A 21,536-nucleotide genomic window follows, 5' to 3' on the forward strand; every position below is an offset into this window, starting at 1 on the left:
TATATATATATATATATATATATATATACACACACAAGGATATACTACGGATATATATAGATAGATATATATACACAAACAACAGGTAGTGATATATACACATACACACAAAACAAAATATATATGTCAGTGTAGATATACACATGTACAGAAATAGGTTACTTCACAGCAATTAGGGGTAACATATTTACAGCCCGGGCATATGTGACTGGGAGGTCCAATAAATAAATGTTGTACCCCCCACATCACCCAGCTAGGCTGGACAGACATACAGACAGGCAATACAGATCAATTCACTGCCGCTGTCCAAAACACCAGTAGGAAAGTACCAGTGGGAGAGTTCTGCAAGGTCTACACTTTAAACATGGATAATGGTGTCCCTTGTGGGACCCCAAAACTTCAGGGTACGTGTGAATCTGCTGACATTGATATGAGCAGGATGTAGGTGTACATGGAACAGTAGGTTGTGCAAGTGTGATAATACATGGGTTGACAAAACATATGACAGGTGTCCCGAGACGGGGAGAGTGGGCAATGTGTAGGGGTGTGCTCATACCCCAGCTGTGCTCGCAGTAAGTATTTGTCATGACTGCTGTAGAGGGGTGCCAGGTAGGTGGACCATGGGTATGCAATAATGGGCTTAAGTGTGCATGTGCTGGTTGGCAGAGATGTAGTAGGCCCACCCAGTGGAAGTCATTAATATTCCTGTGTGGGCATAGCATACGCTTACACCTCTCAAACCTGTAGAGCACATCTACCGGATAGTCTGTAAACCATCGGGGGAATACATAGAGACCAAATCAGTGCCGTGTACCCGATTAGCATGGACGTCCATAGTTATGTATCATAATGTAACAAAGTCCAACTAAACACTTCCAGAACTAGTGATATTAGGTGAACAGGTGGCGGAACACAGGTAATGACAGATGACAACATGTATGAGTCATAAACAGCATGTACCTCGACAAACGTGAATGAATACATATGCACTGTGACTGTGAATGTGTCTGGTTAATAGAACCAATCGTCTAAATGTGTCCCACAGGGTGTTATGCATTGTTCCTGATACAGTGTTCATTCACACCCATTGGTATGTGAGTTCTGCTACTGACAGAAAGTGCATAATTTGCTGACCACCTTAGGTAGATGATAGCATAATAGAAGTGGTTCAACACCCGTACGCCTGAGAGGGACACACCCGTTTGGGCAGTTGTGTCCTGCAAAATGACAGTTATGGCACATGGCCTGTGAGTTAAGGAATGGAGGCTATATAATGTGTGTAGTGGTGTCAGACATCAATTTGTATCAGTAACAGCTACATGTAATAGGAAACAGTATTATCAATTATAATGCTACATGAATAACCTTAACGTATGCAAACTGTGGAAGTCATCCGTTTACTACTGGCTGTAGGTATGTGTTGCCTTGACACATGTGATAGCTCTACATATAGGGTCTATAGGGCCGCCACCATTCTGAATGGCCAAAGTGGAACCTGCTCTGTAGAAATGTCAGACGTACCAGGGCAGAACATACCTACAGCCATGCATAGTACAGAAATATACATATCGGAACAAATCAAAGCGTAGTCTAGCAGCAGTAAGGTTGCTTATGCTACTACATATGACATATCGAAGTGTCAGGTATACAAGAGCTGTAACAAGCAACCAGTACAGACACGTACAACATGAGAATGTCCCCTAATCAGGACAGTTGCAATGGCTAGAGTATTGTCAAACCACTCAAATGTCCCTGAATTTCAGGTACGTCCCTGAGTTTGGACTGAAAGCTTAACTCTGTCCCTCTTAATCCCTCCTAAAATTAGTGGCTGTTGAAGGAAAGGTGGTGAATTACACTTACTGACTAATGACAATACGTAAGAGTTATGAACAACTGTTACTTCAGAATATGTGTATTAGGTCATATGCTCTGATTCTGTCAATGTTTCAAGTTAATAGCACTACTTTTTTAAAAGTGTCCCTGATTTTTTCTTGACCTGTACCTGATTCTGTAGAAATGTGTCCCCGATTGGTGGAGAGTTCTGGTATTGTCACATGAGATATGCATAATGAGGGACTGTCCCATGCAAAGTGGGAAAGGTGCCACTCCTACAGTCTCCCGTCGTGCAATCTGAAAGGTGGACAATGTGCAGTAGGTATGTGGTAGCATGACTCGGTGGACAGCTGCATTAACAAACTCAGGTCACATGTCAGCATTGCAGAGTATTGGTTCCCATGTGTCAGGCAGATGGGAGCAGATCATATGAGGAACACGCATATAATATGATTACGTCACTGGACAGGCTGCTGAGTCCGTACAGTTGAACGCCTGCCATCGCAAAATGGTTACACATACCCGATATTGTAGTCATGTAGTCCGATGTAATACACATCACAAGGGATCGCACACACCCAGTGTGAGTGACAAATGTAAGCGGAAATGTCGGTGAGCAAGCGGCTGTAAGCGTGTTTGTCTACCACTAGTGCACTGTCAAAGAAATGTGAAGTCTAAACGTGTATAAGGTGCTGTGACCAGAGGTCAGCAGTGCTTAACACTGTGCAAACCCACGCACAACTGCTCCCACCTGCTGGAATGTGCCTTACCCAGTCTGTATCCAAAGGTGTCGGCCTGTCCACAAACAAAGAACCGCCCTATACACGTGTTGGTAGCAGTACCCTGCGCACATAGCTCATGTGAATTAACAATAGACCATGGCATATGTACAGACTATAGACCACACACACACACCATACAGCGCAGACATCTAACAGTAGAGCAATGTACTGGCAGATATGTCCGGACCACTGGTGTATGCATGCCTGGCCGTCCTGTGTTTCAGTGTGTGAGCATGCCCAGTATGACTGTTACGCATGTTGTCGACCGACATTCCCATCATACTGTCATGTGTGTTACGCATGTTGTCGACCGACATTACCGTCATACTGTCATGTGTGTGAGCATGCCAAGTATGCTCAACTGTATTGCATGTGTCACATGTCCAGATAGTTAGTACTGTGTTGCTGACCCTTCCGTTCTACACAGACAGGTGTCATGCTGTGTCTGCAGGGTAGCTAATGGTCATGTGGCATTGACAGTTGCTGCATGTCTGCATAGCGTGGGGGGACATCCAACCACAACCACAGTCCCACACAGCACCGTGGGTGGCACACATGACTTTCACATGTGTAGGTTTGATGGGGGGCACAGCCAACAGTTGTACACATCTGCCACTACTGTACTAGTAAGCTGGGTACTCCATGTCAGTGTGTGGACCTACCTAAATTGCTGGTTGGAGGGATGCCAGGGTACGTCAGTTCCCAGCTTTAATTACCAGCACAGTGGTGTTGGACGTCCTAGCTTACACACCCTACGTCAAACTGCCTGGCCTGCTGTAGTCTGTGTGTGTCTTAGGGGGTTGGGGTCATTCATTGGGCATATCCATGGGCCATAGTATATCATTTGTTTCTACTGGTCCACATCTGTCCAGCTGCATGGAATGTGTGTGGGCTGTACGGACACACATGATGGTCAGCCCATAATCTGCAGTGGGTTAGGACACCCTGTGTACTACAAGCTACCATTGTGACCCCCGTATGTGCTACAGAGGTCATGGTGCCACTATGGATGTATACCGTCTGCTGCCCTAACATTTGGCCACCACAGTCACTTGTATGCTCACATACATACCATAGCAATGGGTAACTACACATTCTAATACAACTGCCACTTGTTAGGTCAATAGACATACCATGGGTGTGTTCCGGACTTGAGGATGGTGCTGGAGTGCTGCCTATGTCGGATGCACACAGTGCACCTCCTATACATGGCCGAGCACAGGTAGTGTAATGTTTGGCATCCATTGTACTGTGTGCGGGTCAGAGATGGGAAATCCGTGGGTACCTACTGTGTCAGTGCATATGCCATGTGTTGCCTCTTTGCCAAGGGCAGGTCATGCTGTGCACGGGCTTTTGCCGACTGTGCCCTGCTCAGGTTGTTCCTTCACCAAGTCACACTGTGCCTGTACAAGCCTTGGCAGTGGTGTTGGGCTGTGTGGCACTGCCCCATGCTGTTCCTGCTGCAACTGTTACTGCAGGATAAGATTGTGTAGCATAGCAAATACCATAACAACTTGTATGCATGTAGCTTGTGAATACTGCAGAGCTCCAATGGATGTGTCCAGATACCAGAACTGTGAACTGAGCATCCCAAACACATGCACGTGTATATGTCTTGCCTGTGCATCCGCCTCAGTATGGTGTGAGTGTTCAGGTGTGTGTGCATTGCTGATGGGTGTCATTAGCCACAACACCAGTGTTTACCCAGCATCCCCCACTGGGAGACTGTAGGGGATGTCCATATTGGCATTGGTGTGCTACAGCTGTGTCAAAAGCCATATATTGGACTCATCAAAGCTTCCAGGGCCGACAGCACACACACATTCAATCTCATTCCCTGGCCATCGCATATGGCCTAGCTGTTGGAGGGTATGTCCCTGCAGTGACTGTAGGCCCTATCCCACTCACTGGGTGGTGCTACGCTGTGTATGTGTGTGCAGGCTATAGCACCCAGCACCCCAGGGTAGTCATCCATGTGGTTGAACAGATGCATATTGCTGGTCTACTAATCACGTGTGTTGAGGACATGTACGTGCTCACTAGCATGTGTTGACATGGCGTCTGTGAACTGGTGCAATACTCTGGATGCAGATGCTTGTGAGATACCTATCATATCCCCAGTTGTGCTGTGTGAGGTACCTGTGGCTAGTACATCTAGGCCAACACATACTATGGTATCCACTGTGATGTGTTTCCCTTGGCCTGTTTGATGTGTCAGGTGTGGCAGGCACAGGTCAACAAGCTGCTGTAGGAGGTCTCTGTCCACCCCATAGTGCTCCACCATCCCCAGCCCATGTAGCCCCTGGTAAGTCACCCTGGGTCTATAAAGTCTTATGTCACCCCAGTAAGGGTTGTTCGGCAGCATACACATCCTCACTGCCCCAGCCTCCTGCACATGTTAGTATATGTTGCCTGCTACAGCCCATCTCATTTGGTTGGACTGTGTCGTGAAACATCCCCGCAGGTATACACCGGTGGTGTAGAGTGCGGACGCAACCTGTGTGTATGCTGCTTGCTTGCATTACCATACTGTTTATGTGCGGGCTGGCCATGTCATCTGCTGATTGTGCTGATCAACACCTGTTTGTGCAGCCTGTACACCCTGACTACCCCACCACTGCTGTCATCCCTCCCAATGTCACCAGGCAGGTATAGACACACCCCTAGCTTAGGTGTGCTAAGGCAGGAGCACTCCCGAGGCACATTTCTGCAATGTACATACAGTATGCCTGATCCCCCTCCAATGCTGTCAACTATATTCGAGACCTGCACCCGGCTGACTACACACAGACGCTCCAGGGACCAGCATCACACCCTGGTGATAAATGTGATACACTATAGTCAACCTCATCTGCATAGTACAGTCTTCTAATGAATAGTTATATGACCCATACCGAACCTCCAAATTAATAACCACTGCACAGTGTCACTCAGATCCCTACACAATTGACAACAGGTGCCTTACTATCACCATATTCGATGTCCCATGGTCTTTCCAGCAACAAAATAACCGGTGTCTACATGACTACAACCCGTGGCCCTGCACACTACAGATGATGTGCATTACCACCACGCCATGGCAGATATACATAGATCCCAGGTTATCACATACAGATCATCCGGCACAAACATTCAATAGTGCTGATGTCCCCAGACATATATGTTCACATCTATGTCCACCTCTACATCTACATATATCATACATATTATTTGCATGCATATATATATATATATATATATATATATATATATATATATATTTATATATATATATATATATATATACACACACACACACACACACACACACACACACACACACACACATACACACATATACATGTACACACATATGTAGATATGGCATTTATATCACAACAGCGGACCACATGACAGCAATGCATTCAACAGGAATGAAAAGGAAACTACATGTGCCACCTGCATCATGTAGTGTTGTTACTATCAAGGCACGTGTGTCATGTTGCGTCACACAGGTCAGACCGTATCAAGGGTAAGAGTAGGGCTGCTGACAGTTACTCACCAGACCTATTGGCGAATGTATGTGTTGACAACCCAGTGTCTTGGCAGAATATGCAGGCTGTGGACACCATATAGGTTGGCAACAAAACACACTGAACACATCCCGCAGCTAGCCACCCACAGATACCGACACATATGGTATAACTGCCAAACACACACACCTGCCATGCCTCGGAATCGAGCACCTACCTGTCTAGTCTACCGCACTACAGCATTATGCAGTAACAGAACGCGCTACCGAATTCCAGCATCACCGCACTCCCACAGGCATACATCTAGGTGGATGACATTGTCCATAAAGGCAAAGACGCCGATAGGGAATGTATGGGGAGTGAGCTGTCTAAAAGCATTACTCTGTCTCCAGGCAGCTGGTAACACACACACACACACACACACACACACACACACACACACACACACACACACACACACACACACACTTGGCAGGGCTGGGAGTCGAACATACACCTAACTACCTTATCACATTATAGCATTACGCAGTTACAGAATGCTCTATCGAGATTACTGGTACACAGCACTCTCAGAGGCATACTTCTAGGTGGATAACATCATCCGCAAAGGCAAAGACGCCGATAATGAATGTATGTGGAGTGAGCCATCTAAAAGCATTACTCTGTCCCCAGGCAGCTGGACACACACACACACACACACACACACACACACACACACACACACACACACACACACACACACACACTTGGCAGGGCTGGGAGTCGGACATACACCTAACTACCTTATCACACTACAATATTACGCAGTTACAGAACGCGCTATCAAGATTACTGGTGCACAGCACTCCCAGAGGCATACTTCTAGGTGGATGACATCATCCGCAAAGGCAAAGACACCGATAGGGAATGTATGTGGAGTGAGCCGTCTAAAAGCATTACTCTGTCCCCAGGCAGCTGGAAACACACACACACACACACACACACACACACACACACACACACACACACACACACACACACACACACACACACTTGGCAGGGCTGGGAGTCAAACATACACCTAACTACCTTATCACACTACAGCATTACGCAGTTACAGAATGTGCTACTGAGATTACTGGAACACAGCACTCCCAGAGGCATACTACTAGGTGGATGACATCATCCGCAAAGGCAAGGACGCCGATAGGGAATGTATAGAGAGTGAGCAGTCTAAAAGCATATTACTGTCCCAAGGTAGACATAGACAAACACACGGCAGTGGTGTGAGCGGGACAACTGCCTATCTATGGAGCACTATTACAACACTACATAGATACGAGATGCACCACAGACAGTAGACCCTTCAAGACAGTCAACCAGTGTGTTCAATGTAGGAATCCATCCTGACGTGGGGTATGGACAGCTGTTGCCTGGATGACCACCATCGCTATACAGGATGTCAATGGCCATGCCCATACACAGAGGCACATCACTGACACAAGGTGTCACTAAGCATGCTCACACACTTAGTATCACACATCCATTTGGAATGTACTGTGTGTCCATCTACACAATGGCGTACTGGGCATGCTCACACACTTAGTAGTAGTGAAGGGCTGTCTTGCATGCACACAGATTCTAAACATGGAAGGGCACAGTTCTGAATGTACTGTGTGTCCATCTACACAACGGCATACTGGGCATGCTCACACACTTAGTAGTAGCGAAGGGCTGTCTTGCATGCACATGGATTCTAAACACAGAAGGGCACAGTTCTGAATGTACTGTGTGTCCATCTACACAACGGCATACTGGGCATGCTCAAACACTTAGTAGTAGCGAAGGGCTGTCTTGCATGCACACGGATTCTAAACATGGAAGGGCACAGTATGGTGTTCCTGTCCCCACGTACATAAAGGCCACTCACATGTACTGACCAGTACACACTCAAGAGCCACCACAGATGTCTCAGGTGCAGATCACAGTGGTAAATGTCACCTTCTACTATGTAGCCCTCAGACATCACCATGTCCTTGGACCAGCAACACACATCCATACATTACCACAACACCGTGTGACTCATGACCAGTGGACTGTACATAGGTCTACAGCAACTGTGCAGACTACACATGTACTGACAGGGTTCCAGCATGTGTTATGCAATGCAATGATACCACTGTACATAACCAGGTCAGCTCTACACATAACAGGGGCCTTGGGTCTTACACAGCTGTAACAGATGACTGTCGCTGTACACCAAAGAACACACATGTTTGGATATGACATACATGTAATCGCAGTGGATATGTGCATGGACCACACACACACAACACATATGTACATAGCATATCTTTTGCTGTCCTCTGTGCAGACAAGTGGCTACAGCAATCACACGCATGCACTTTGAAGGTAGGTCCATGGCTGTTGAATGCTAACAGTACATGAGGTAGCAATGTTGACCGAGGAAACATTCCCTCTGTACTAGTTACCCATGACACCCATCATATCATACAACAGTCCATGTGTTATGTATGTCATCACACGTCCACCAATTGCAATGCATACAAACATGGCTACATGACAGGCATGTAGGACCAACACACATGTACATGTAGTGGTGTGCATGCAGCTACCATGCATGTGCAGTAGCTGATGTATGTAATTCATCTGTGCCTAACTACAACATGCAGTTGCAATGCAGCCCCATCATTGACACCTGTATATGGTGAAATACTGACAGTACGTTAGGATGTACATCAGGTATGGATGGATGTGTGTACATAAAGTGGTGATCCACCTTTGCAGATGGATGTTTGCTGAGGACAGCTCACAGGTGTGTCACAAGCCATCCTACCATTACATGTGCAAACAGTACGGTATGTTACTGTTACTTGACGGTGAAGACATATAACCTACACAGCAGTCAGAGTGTTACTGACTGTAAGTTACTTGACACCTGTAACACTTACATCCTCCAGTGTGCATATAGCAGCACAATTGCCGAAGGTAGCATTGGTACACATAATGCGGCCAATACTGCTGCATGTCTGTCAGACGTATCATCATATAGCAGGTGTATCATTCACAGTACTGTCATGTGTGTTTGTTTGTGTGACCATATATGCCACATATTGTGGGGAATACATCCCAATTGTTACACACCCCTGTACACTGTTGTAGAGATCTGTACATACTGCAGTATGGAAAGCATGACGTAGGCAGGGGTGGTGTGTGTATCACACACATGTCAGCTATCTGTATGTGAATGACATTTGTGGACTCCACAGTGTGTGTGTGTGTGTGTGTGTGTGTGTGTGTGTGTGTGTGTGTATGTATGGCTGTCTGGTGCATGGAGTGAGGGTGCATGCTACCATACAGAACAGACAGGATCCCTAACCCCTCATAGTGATGCAGTCTACTACCCTGTTGACGCCATTGGTCTCAGCCTTACTGGCTACCTGTACATGTTCATTCTCTGTGTCACATTGTGTGGGTGCACAGTACTGTGAGGGTGATTACCACATAGGCAGGGGTCCTCACTTCAACACTATCGAGTGTGCGTTATAGTGTTGTTGACCCCGTGAGTGTGGGCATGTTATTGTGTGTGTCTGTTTATGTCTGTGTGTGTACTCATCCTGTAATGTGACAGGGTATTACTGCTACACAGTGAGGCCTCATGCTATCAAGTGGCCACTAACATTTTCATCGGCCACACCGCTGTGTAAACCCCCCACACCATGTCAACATACCTGTGATGTGATCTGGTATGGATGTCACGTCTCTAGCTACTGTAGCCTATTAAACAGCCCACATGCTTCTGGATCAGTAGATGTGTGGACATCTGTGGTATGGTAGCCTTTCCAACAGTCAGGTTGAGGCTACGTATAGCATGCTGGTATTGCCATACATGCCTGTGAGTATTCCACATTTACACATGGGAAACTGCAAACACTGCTACTTGTTGGCACATGCAAGTAGACCATAAGGAGGGAACCAGGCCATGATTACCAACATGCTGTTACTGTTGTTACCAAGACACATACTGTGAACATATAACAATGCATGATAAACCTGTACTACATGGTATGTCTGGTGCATGTCAACAGTACACAACTAATGTAATATACACTTCTCTCACTATTCTGTTCACCCTGTGCATCAGACCATTTGAGCATGTCCCTGCACCGATGGTGTGGATGACAGGGATGCGGCACAGACATCATCATATGCACAGGGTGATAATGTTTGCCAGGGGCATAGGCTACACCAATGGATGACATCATGTGTGTGGGTAAGGGCCAGTGATCTGATTGGACATGTGTGGTCGTTATGCATGTGGGTGTTGCCGTGCCTTACAGATGTTTTTGCTGTGTCCGTGTATGTGTGCACACAGTTCTGTCTTTTGTCAGGCCTACACAGGGGTATTATTGGCAGCTCCAGATTGTACAGACCAGGATGTACAGCTCACTGTGCCCGGCCACGGCCACGTGACCTGTGCCTGCCAGGGGTTGCACAGGCACTACCAGGCAGAGGTACAGATTGGCTACTGTCCGATGACACATGTCCACTGGAACTGAGTCCCCACTGGGAGTGCCCAGGGCCATGTCCACGTGGCCTGCTGTGTCCTGGTGTGGACAGCGCAGCACCAGCTGCACTGCTACTGCTACTGGCACTATGGAAGCGGGCATGTGAGGTGATTCGCTCACGTTGACCTGCACTAGGTGGTGTAGCTGGCCTATGCCTCACTCCTACCAGATGTTCCGGCACAGACAGCTCACGCTCATGGATTGCCATGCCACGGTCAAGGATTCTGACCATGTCACCCAATCGCCTGTACAGAACATCAGCAATCTGCTGTTGAGCATTTGCCAATGCCTGGATGTTGTCATTTAGAGTATGGATAGCAGCCCTCTGAAGCCTCTGCCCTTCTCTGTTCTGCCATTCAGCATGTGCCTGTGCCACCATTACAGTCTGGAACATGCGTCTGGTGACACCAGCTGCTGCACTCTGTCCTGCAGGTGCATGTCTTCCAGAGGTCCTCCTACGAGCAGCACTGGCCACATGCCTGTGAGACACATCTGCAGTCATTACACTGACACCATGGTGTGGAGACACACGTTCTGTAGCCACCACATATTCCTGTTCCAAGCTAACAGATTCTGACTGTCCTTCCTCTGTGGCCACTGGTGATGGGGTATGTGTTGGCATCAGAACTGTGTGTGAGGAAGAGGGGGACATAGCTGGGATGGCAACCACTGGCACAGATTCAGCCCCTGACAACCCTGCCTGTACCTCATGCATATGTTCATCACTGCTAGTATCTGTGGGGACACTAACATCAGACGGATCGCAGGAGGGTAACGCACCTACATCACCTGTGAATGCAAAGAAAGACTCTACATTACAATAGGCACACACACACACAGACAGACACACACACACAGGCACACACACACACATAGACAGACAGACACACACACACAAACACACACACAGACACACACACACACCATGCATGTGATTTGACAGACGGCATACAGCATGCATGTGATACAGCAGATGGCATGCAGCTCAGACATTAATAGTGGTAGTTAGCATACCTCCCTGGGTTGCACACAACAGCAAGCAGGTGTCATATCAGTAGCCATGCAGTTCACACAATCATGGTAGTAAGCATGCATCCCTGTGATACACCATGTTGACCAGCACATGTTAACAGTACACATGGCTGAAGTGAACTTGACATGTAATGTGCTGACGTGTGCATTAACATGCATACATGTCTGACACAATGGTGTCCTGACACAAGTACAGCGTTGTAATGGGTATCACATTGCAGTGTTGTCTGTATGCCCTACAGATAGAATGCACATTTAGCAAATGTGCATGAGCATGGAAGGGTAGTGTGAGGCATCTACATTGCTATACAGTGTGAAATACAGACACTGTGCCATTGCATGGCATCATGAGGTGTCTATATTGCTATACAGTTTGTAATATGCACACATTGCATAGCCATAACTGCGTGCATGCACATGACATAACTGTGGATTTTGACCCACATTGCTGAGGTGTATACACACCAAACCATGCTGTCATGTGACAGGTCACTGGAAGACCTATGGATGACACCCCTGCACAACTACTACAGAGTCTTAGCTGCCTGGCAACCATGTCCACACATGGCAGACTTGTCAATTCACCATGTCCCATATGACATTGATGTACCACACACACGAGGTGCACGGCTGATGGTGATGTCCTACAGCAGCAAGGGAAATGCACAGTATCTGTGGCCTGATGTGGTGTCAATGTCTGTGGAAGCTGTACAGGTGACTACTGTCATGCTATGACACAGTCGTGATGTTCAACACATCTTATATGGTCGACTTAAGTGACACCTCCACTAGCTGTGCACAGGCTTTTAGGATATCCAGTGTACCACATCAACTGTATAATCAGTCAACTAAGGCTATAGTTGGACCATGCATGGACAATGTGGAACAGGGTGTATACATATCACATCTACTGTGTGGCTACATGTCTCTGGCCATCCCTCATGGCCATGTGTGAACATGTGTTGGCCAAATGTTTGTGATGGCCGTCTATCCCACATGTCTGTGTTGTCCCATATGACATACACCCATAGATGTCAGATATGTCACTGTCCACACGGCTATGCAGACAAGGGTTGTATGTTTGGTATATGGGGTATGTATTATGGGATAGTGTGACAATATTGCAGCCAGAACACTACATGTCTGGGACATGTCAGATGACACATCACAATGTGTGCACCCATTGCAGGGGCATATAACACAATGGTGACTCCTGTGGGCTGCCCATATCCCAGCTCACTGTGTGGTAAGGTTTGCGTACCTCACATGTGTTGTTCCAATGTATAGTACATATGCCTACATTGAACAACACCTCCACCATTGTATGCACAGCTGTCCATACATGTAGCAATGACAGATACTGTGGTTTCATGTCGGTGTTTCATTTCATTTGTATATATTGCACATGGGTAGCCAGTGTGAATGATGGGAGATGCGACCTGTATATAGTGACTGGACCAAACATCATGTGTACATGTGTTAACTGGCCACATGGCAAATAGATATATGCTTTAACATGCCTGATACTGATGACAGTCTCACCTGCAATGGACTGATGTCTGTGCGGCACGCCAGAGGTACCTGTATAGGGGTGATACAGCAGTTTGAACATTATCCATGACTGTATGAAAGCCACAGGGTGCACTGTGCATGTTAACACATTTGCCTGTACAATAGCATATAGTATGCACATGTGTGCATACACAGGGTAGCATACTGTAGTATGCGGCATGTGTGCAAACATACCTTGCATATGATGTTACATTACATAATGTACAGTGATACATGCAACTAAATGGGATATAATAGTCATATGTGCAGTAGTGACTTACCAGGCAACTCCAGGCTCATTGGTTGGGAGACACCCACCTCCGCGATGGCAGCTAGTGTTTGTGGATGCTGTTCTGAGGGTGTCCCCAGGCTGGCCAGTAGCTCCTCGGTGGGTGTGAGTGGGGGCTGAGTTGGTGGCCCACCACCTGTTCCATCTTGTTCCCCAGTGATTGCAGTGGCACGCTGTTTTGCATGTCGTATTAAGTCCATGCAGTGTCTGCGCACCTGCTGGTAAGTGCGGTTATGACCACCCACATCATTAACCCTCCTGCGAAGGTCCTGCCACAGATTGTCACACTGCTGGGCATGCTGTGGCACATGGCTGAACAACACCTCGTAGTTCTCATGGAGGTACGGGATGAGGACATCATCCTCCTGGCGGCTGTACGCTGGCAGGCGTGAATGAGGCATTATCTGTAAGGCATAATGATGGTGACAGGTCACAGTATCTCAGAGATGTACAGAGATACTGCTACACATACATTTGTATTAAATCTAGTACATCTGCACAGTTATCTTTGCAAATCATCATGACACTGACACGACTGACATGTTTGTGTCACACACATGTAACACCCGTTGTGCATTGGATATCCATATATGTGTGTCATCTCATTACATTGTTCATAGTCCATGTGAATGCTGTCTTGATGTGGGCATGTCTGTTTGCCTGTACTGGTGTTCTTACCTATCGGCACATGCCTGGATGTGTCCACAGTAATTCTGTTGACCTTGATGCTGTGTATATGTCACATATCAACACATACACTGCCTTAACGGACATGAGCAGTGACAATGCACACATAAACATGAAAACCTTTACATGCATGTGTTTTGCCATGTACATCTACACGGCACTGTACAGCAGTTCAACATCCTGCCACGGATCGCCTGTGTTGCACATGTGATAGACATAGGACAATGGCTAGCCGGACATCATTCGCAGGGATGGTTATCAACTATAGCATGTACAGGCAAGGTTTCCTAGCTGTATCTGACAGCCATTTTGCCACCATGAGGTGCATCAGTGCCACATTACTGATCCAGACAGTTAATAATACATCTACCATGTGGTCATCACACAATGTATGACAGAGATGACATGTGCAGCTTTGATGGACAGGGTTGCATGGTATGGCGGGAGTATGTAACATGTATGGCACAGGGATCTGTCCAGCATGTGGCGATCCTTGTAGTAGAATGGTGGCTGTCCATGACGTATGTCTTTCAGATCAGGATATGTACGTGTAGCATGTCCAGCATCATAGTGTAGCACATGTCTTTATGCAAGGTAGCCAGCATGCTGCATAGTGGAGGTGAGGATTGTGAAGGCTGGTATCACCCATCCACACATGGCCAATACCCCTTAAAGGTGATATGTGATCTGATATTGGTCACCGAGTGCTGAGTATGCCTGTCCAATGATCTCCATGCTCATCGATGGCACCCTGTCATGACATGGGTGCCTTGTATGACTACCTAATAGGCCTAGAGACGTCACCAACTCAGGGAGGTTAACTGCACAGAACCATCCCTTACACAGTGTCCATAATGTTGACCGCTGCCTAGGTGGTAGTTAATGGGTACAGGGTTATTCACCTAGTGGTCACAATGCTAATATCAGTTGTCAGATTGTGCACATATGTAACACACCTCACCCACAAAGCCCATTCTGTATGTTGTCCACAACACTGAGACAGCTATTGCTCCTAGGTCATGGCCATTCACATCCTTACATACACAGATGCCTCACATTTGTCTGTGTGGTATGGGCTACAATGAGGGGGGAGTACAAAACATTAACCCTGTTTTACTGTAGCTGACACTGGTATGATATGCACATGTCACTCTGACACCTTTTGTAGTGTTGATTCTGTCAACAGGCCACTGATAGAACACTCCTGTGACATATGAAGGTACATGTAGTATACTCAGTGTAGCTGGAACACGGTATGGGTGATGATGTCCTATGACCTGTCACAGGTATGCTATGCAGTGCGAAATCATCCGTACTGTCATCTACTTCTGTACTGCTAACATCTACGTTGATAAAGGTTCATAGACTTGCAGACCATACTCAGCAGGGTAATAGTGCAGTGCCTCCAATAATGACTGTCGTCTCCACTTGTGGGTTGATATTATCCAACAACCTATCTGTATTGCATTTTCATGCTCAGCACTTGTTCAGAACTTGTGAGCACTTCATGAGCTACTAATTAATATAGCACCCATTCCAACTCATTTCTTACAAGTACACTGTCTGTCCTTACATTTCCAGCTTGCTTACAGTACAACAGCTGCTGTACACATGTAACTCACATATCTTGTGAGACATGGTTGAATATACAGGCATGTCCAACTGTCACGTAACTGTGCTATTGCCTGTCTATATGAAGAATATGGCGAACATGTGGCAATAGAGCAATTGTGTCATGTACACAGTCAATGCTCACCTCCCAACATACGATACTACAGCCTGTGGGAGATGCACATATGTAGCCATGCTGGAGGTAATGCTCTCACCAACCCAGACTGAACCTGACAGTCATGTGGGGACGTGTAACATTTGCAACACACCCCACTCATCACATAGTCTCACAAGATCTCCACCACCACAGGCCACACATAGAATGAGTATGACTTTTTCAGAACCTCTCCATATTCTGTGTAGGCACCAGAGGCAGCCCCCATCACCAAACACAACAACAATTACTTATAGCCCACAGACTCATGTGTGCCCATCAAATACAGCCAAAGGGTGTTATAACATACCCAACACACCAGTCATAGGTGACTCTGTAGGCGGTCACACTGATGTCCCACTCAGCAGGCTACAAAAAGCGATAGTCGCTTACATCTAGCTGTCGGGTAACTGGTTCTGCAACATAACCTATGCACCCATGCCACACCTCACCAGGTACAATTTGACTGCCATTCTCCATGTTAGTGTGACTGCCCTGAGATGCAACTTCCCAAACTACATGTGCAGGGACATGCGATAGCTCTCTGGTCTTGTAGCTCAGAAGGTATCGGCCAAGCCCTGGGGAGCATTCTGCATTCATCCGGACTAGATACCACTGTACAACGACTGACTGTTTCACTTCAACATTTGCCTATGCTTCTGCTGTCATTCCACAGGCATCCAGTATCTGTCCGCTTTGACTGACATGGTCAACAAAACACGATGCTTTCGCACAGATGACCTGCACCTGTCAGCCCTGGCAGTACAGATAACATGTAAGGCTCTTGTTGCTCCTATACTGCCTGGTGCAGGTAACACATGGCTCTGCTGTTCACAGACAGGACACTACCCTAGAGAGGTGCCACCGGTGTAAACACTGTAGTTGGGCTTACACATAGACTTGCCAGACAGCATAGTACCCCACTATGAACCTGTGAAGCTATTACATGTCCTTTGTGCATGGTTAATTGAGTAGCTCTTCCATTTCGATTAGCTATCATGCTGTTACAGTGTCCCATGACTACAAGCCATATGTATCCTGTTATTGTGTATTGTACATACCAATAGACGATACCTTTTGTTTGCATGATATAACTGTTATGCTGTGTAGAATATCTAACATATCTACCTACAATACTGTACATTACACATATTTTACATATTATCCCATAATGCAAAGTATACTTGCACAGCAAGACCACCTTAGGCATGTCATTGTCGTTATATGCCCATACACATGCCTACTGTGACAGTATATCAACATATAATATCCCCTGCTATGGCACGTACTTGTTGGACATACCCTACCACTGACGGCGGGTGGTGTGGAATTGTTCTGTTTAAAGCCCTCATGTAGCATCCCTTGTGGTGTCTGTGATGTTTACCTTGTGGCCCACAGCAGGACACACAATTTCTACAAATGTTACTATGTTCAGCAAGACATCACTACATAATACCTTTTCCTACTTTATACATTGTGGACACTTTTAATTAATACAAAACAGGCTATACATACACTAACATAATGAGTGTTCTACATACCTTGTTAGCGTTCCGAACTTTCGTAAATATCTCTCTTACACCTTTACTGTTTAAACGGTTCAATGGTATGAGCATATGGTTTGAATGTCTGGCAAGTCATCCTTATATACGTCGATACCTGTAACATGGGGTTTCCTGCCACCAATTGGTGTTCCTGAGTAAATTATTACATGCACATCAGCTGTGCAGCTACTCCATTCACCAATTACGCTGCAACAGTGGGGTATAATTGATTTCTCCATTTGGGCATTGCCCTTTTGCCCTGCCTTCGGGGAGACGGCCTGTATGTGTTTTGTTGTGTGGAATTGCAACTGCTATTTGTAGAGACATGGATATTTTGGATTCATGTCCCCCGTGGATTGTGTGTGACAGCTAAAGTATGTGGTTCTACATGTGAGTGTACCTGTCATCTCAACCGTCTGATAAGGGACTATTGCAAAACAACACCTGTAACATCGCCATCTGTTCCATTATACAACGGCTACGATTTCACATGGCGCCTTTAAAAATGTGTCTCTCACAAGGTATGTTAACGCTTCTGCAGATGTAATTGAGTGAGTGGATGTTTGTGATGTTATTACAGTCTGTATTGCTATTGTTTCATGTGTGGGTGATGTAGGTGGGTATACATAGCATATACAGGTTTGTGGGGCTTGCATTTCTACATATTCCATATATGTGTGTGTGGGCTCCTTCCTTAATTAAAGACCTATCAGTTAGTAGACTTAAACTATGGTTGTTACAGGCATATACATTGGGCCATTGTTAATTGGTTTCTATATAGTATGCAGTTGAGGTTGATACTTCCATACCTCCGGAAATATAGTAATATGTAAAGGAATGTTACTAAATGACAGCTGTCCCATGTATTTCTGTCACAGATATTTTCACTCATTGCGGTTGTGTTGGTAACTGAACCTCTTTGGCATAGGTTGCCACCTTTACAAATGGCCATAGTGGGACATTTGCAGGACACACATCAGTGTTTACAGGCCGACACATACCCATGGTCAGTACACAGGATAGCACATACTTTTATCCTGAATACATACTTATTCTTGTAGCACTTTAGCTACTTATCATGTTTCATGTAACATTTACGTTTCTTAGATACAGGCATAACTATTTAATGCAACTATTACGTAATATATGGGTAATAATTATGTCCTACAATCTCGGACATTTGCCCTTTTTAATATTTTTTGTCAGGACACAACTGCTCAGGGAGGGGCTGTCCCTCCTAAAGTGGGCAGGTGGTAACTGTATGCCTATGGCCAGCTATAACCACACCTACCGTAATGATCTACCTCTGAGTTAGCACTAACAGACACATGATGCAAACACACACGCACACATTACAGTCACACGGAAATGCACACGGCACCCTCAACACACACATACACAGACTACGGCAATCACAAACACAGTTGAATACAGTACCTACATGGACCGCAACACTGGCAGGGTAAATAAATGTCCCTTAATATCGTGATAATATTACACGCGGTTCTAGTGTTCCGGTACTGTGTTCTTTCGGTCTTTCAGCCTCGTGATTATGCGTGTTGGTATGTGACACATTCCATAGTGGGCAGTATCCTATTTATTTGTCCCTCCATGGTTGTGTACTTGTTGTTGACCTATCTATATATTTGCAGATATAGGTGAATCCGTATATATCAACATATATCTCTCTATCACCCTTTCTATCTGTATTATATATATATATATATATATATATATATATATATATATATATATATATATATATATCTGACAGAGAGAGTGACAGGCAGAATACACCTTTCATTGTGTACATGTTGGTGTATATTGTTTCCTGGACTCCACACGTTTGTGTATCTTGGGTAGCTTAATGTTAGGTGATTGTGTATGTGATTGCGTGTTCTACTCCTGACAGCGGTCGTTTTACCCTTCAGAGAAGGCACTATTAGTACAGGGGTGAATAATGCTGGTTTCACCTGTTCTGGACATCATTGACCATGATCTACACAATATTCAGAGAAGCTTAGCCCTGTTTCACGCATATCCGTATAGTCATATTTAAACAATGCTTCCCAGCACTGGGCAATGCATATTCCCACTAACATGTGCTAAACATGATCTGATGACCTGCATCCAACATGCATTATTCGTGACTTCGGGATTACGTTACATCCCTTGTAGGAGGTGGGACCAGGAACATGCATGACAGTCACTGCATTTAGCACTTGGGCATCTGGGATTTGTACACGTGTTATGACGTTTTGCATGTGGACTATACTACGGCTGTTACTCCATACTGCGATCAAATGGGTAACTCAGTTAGTTTACATATGGATGAGTCCTATTAATGGTATGTCCAAGTGATGCTTAATGAATGTGCTCCAGCATTGGGTATGTATATCACAGTGAGCCACACACTATAATGTGCTACACCTTCACACAACCATAGGTGGAGCAGGCTGGGGTGACAGATACCTGTCATGGGTACACCCCATGCCTTGCCACGACATCCATGATTACATAATATGGAGCCCCTCATTAATGCACCAGGGAATCCATGCAGAGTGTGTGGGAACAGTGATTACACACATGGATCCCGAAATTGGCTCTGCTCCACTGAGCGACAGTTGGTTACTTGATGTGGTCGCAACAGCAGACACTGTTTGCCTCGATTGATGAATGGCCTCTGACAATCGGGTGTGTACCTACCGATGTACCTAGGGACCTATACACACAGTACCAACATATGCTGATAGGTGCGTGTACTGTTCTTGTGTTGACATTCCTTGTTCCAATAGCTGTTGTGTGTACAATGGTTGAGGGCTCTCTATGTAGGATTCACACAGTAGGCCACCTATACATTACAATTTACAGGTGGTCGTGTGTGTGTGCCATCCATTTTACTGTGTGTGCAGGTGGAGAGGTGTGTCAGTCAATAGGGGCTTACACTGTCAGAGTATGTGCTATACGTTCCCTCTTTGCCAAGACATATGCATATTGGGCACGCCTCCATCTGCCTACTGGGGCTGGCACAGGGTGTTCATGGTCTGAATCCCTCTGTGCCTCTGATGGCCTTGGCAAATGTGGTGGGCTGTGAGGGCCTTCACCATTTTGTCCCTGCTGCAGCTGTTTACGCAGGATCATATTATGTAGCATGGCACATACTATGAGGATGTGGGCACACGTGCCTGGAGAGTACTGCAAGGTTCTACCAGATATGTCCAAGCAACGGAACCGTGATTTCAGCATCCCAAACACATGCTCTATGATGATTCTGGTTTGTGCGTGTGCCTCATTATGGCATGGGTGTGTGTGCATTTCTGATGGGAGTCATCATCCACGGCTCCAGTGCATAGCCAGCATCCCCCACAAGGTGGCCATGTGGGATGTCCCCCCTGACAAATACCTGATACAGCTGTGAGGCAGGCCAGATGTGGGAGTCATGGTAGCTTCCAGGGCTGCCAGCACACACATCCATGATAATGCCCTGGGCATTGCACACGACCTGGCAGTTGATGGAGTGGTATCCCTTGCAGTTTATGTAGCACCTACCATGCTCACTGGGTGGTGACTTGATATGTATGTGGGTGCAGTCTATCACACCCAGTACCTCTGGGTAGTGTGCCACGTGGTGGAAGAGACGCATATTGCTGGCCAACTCCTCTTGAGTTCGGGGGAAGTATATATATATATATATATATATATATGCTCATTGGCATGTGGTAACATGGCATCCAGGAACTGGTGTAGTACCCTGGATGCTGATGCCTGTGAGATCCCCATTATATCTCCAGTTGGATTTTGAAAGGTACCTGTGGCTAGTATTCACAAGCTTACACATACCTTCATGTCCACTGGGATGGGTTCCCCTCTGTTGTTTCTGGATCTCAGGCATGGCCGGCACAGCTCAACTATTTGCTGTAAGATGTCCCTGTCCACCCTGTAATGCTCTACTATCTTCAGATCATGTAGCCCC

This window comes from Protopterus annectens, chromosome 2.part1 (assembly GCF_019279795.1).
Source record: "Protopterus annectens isolate FY-2018-M chromosome 2.part1, PAN1.0, whole genome shotgun sequence".
NCBI classification, from domain to species: Eukaryota; Metazoa; Chordata; order Ceratodontiformes; family Protopteridae; genus Protopterus; species Protopterus annectens.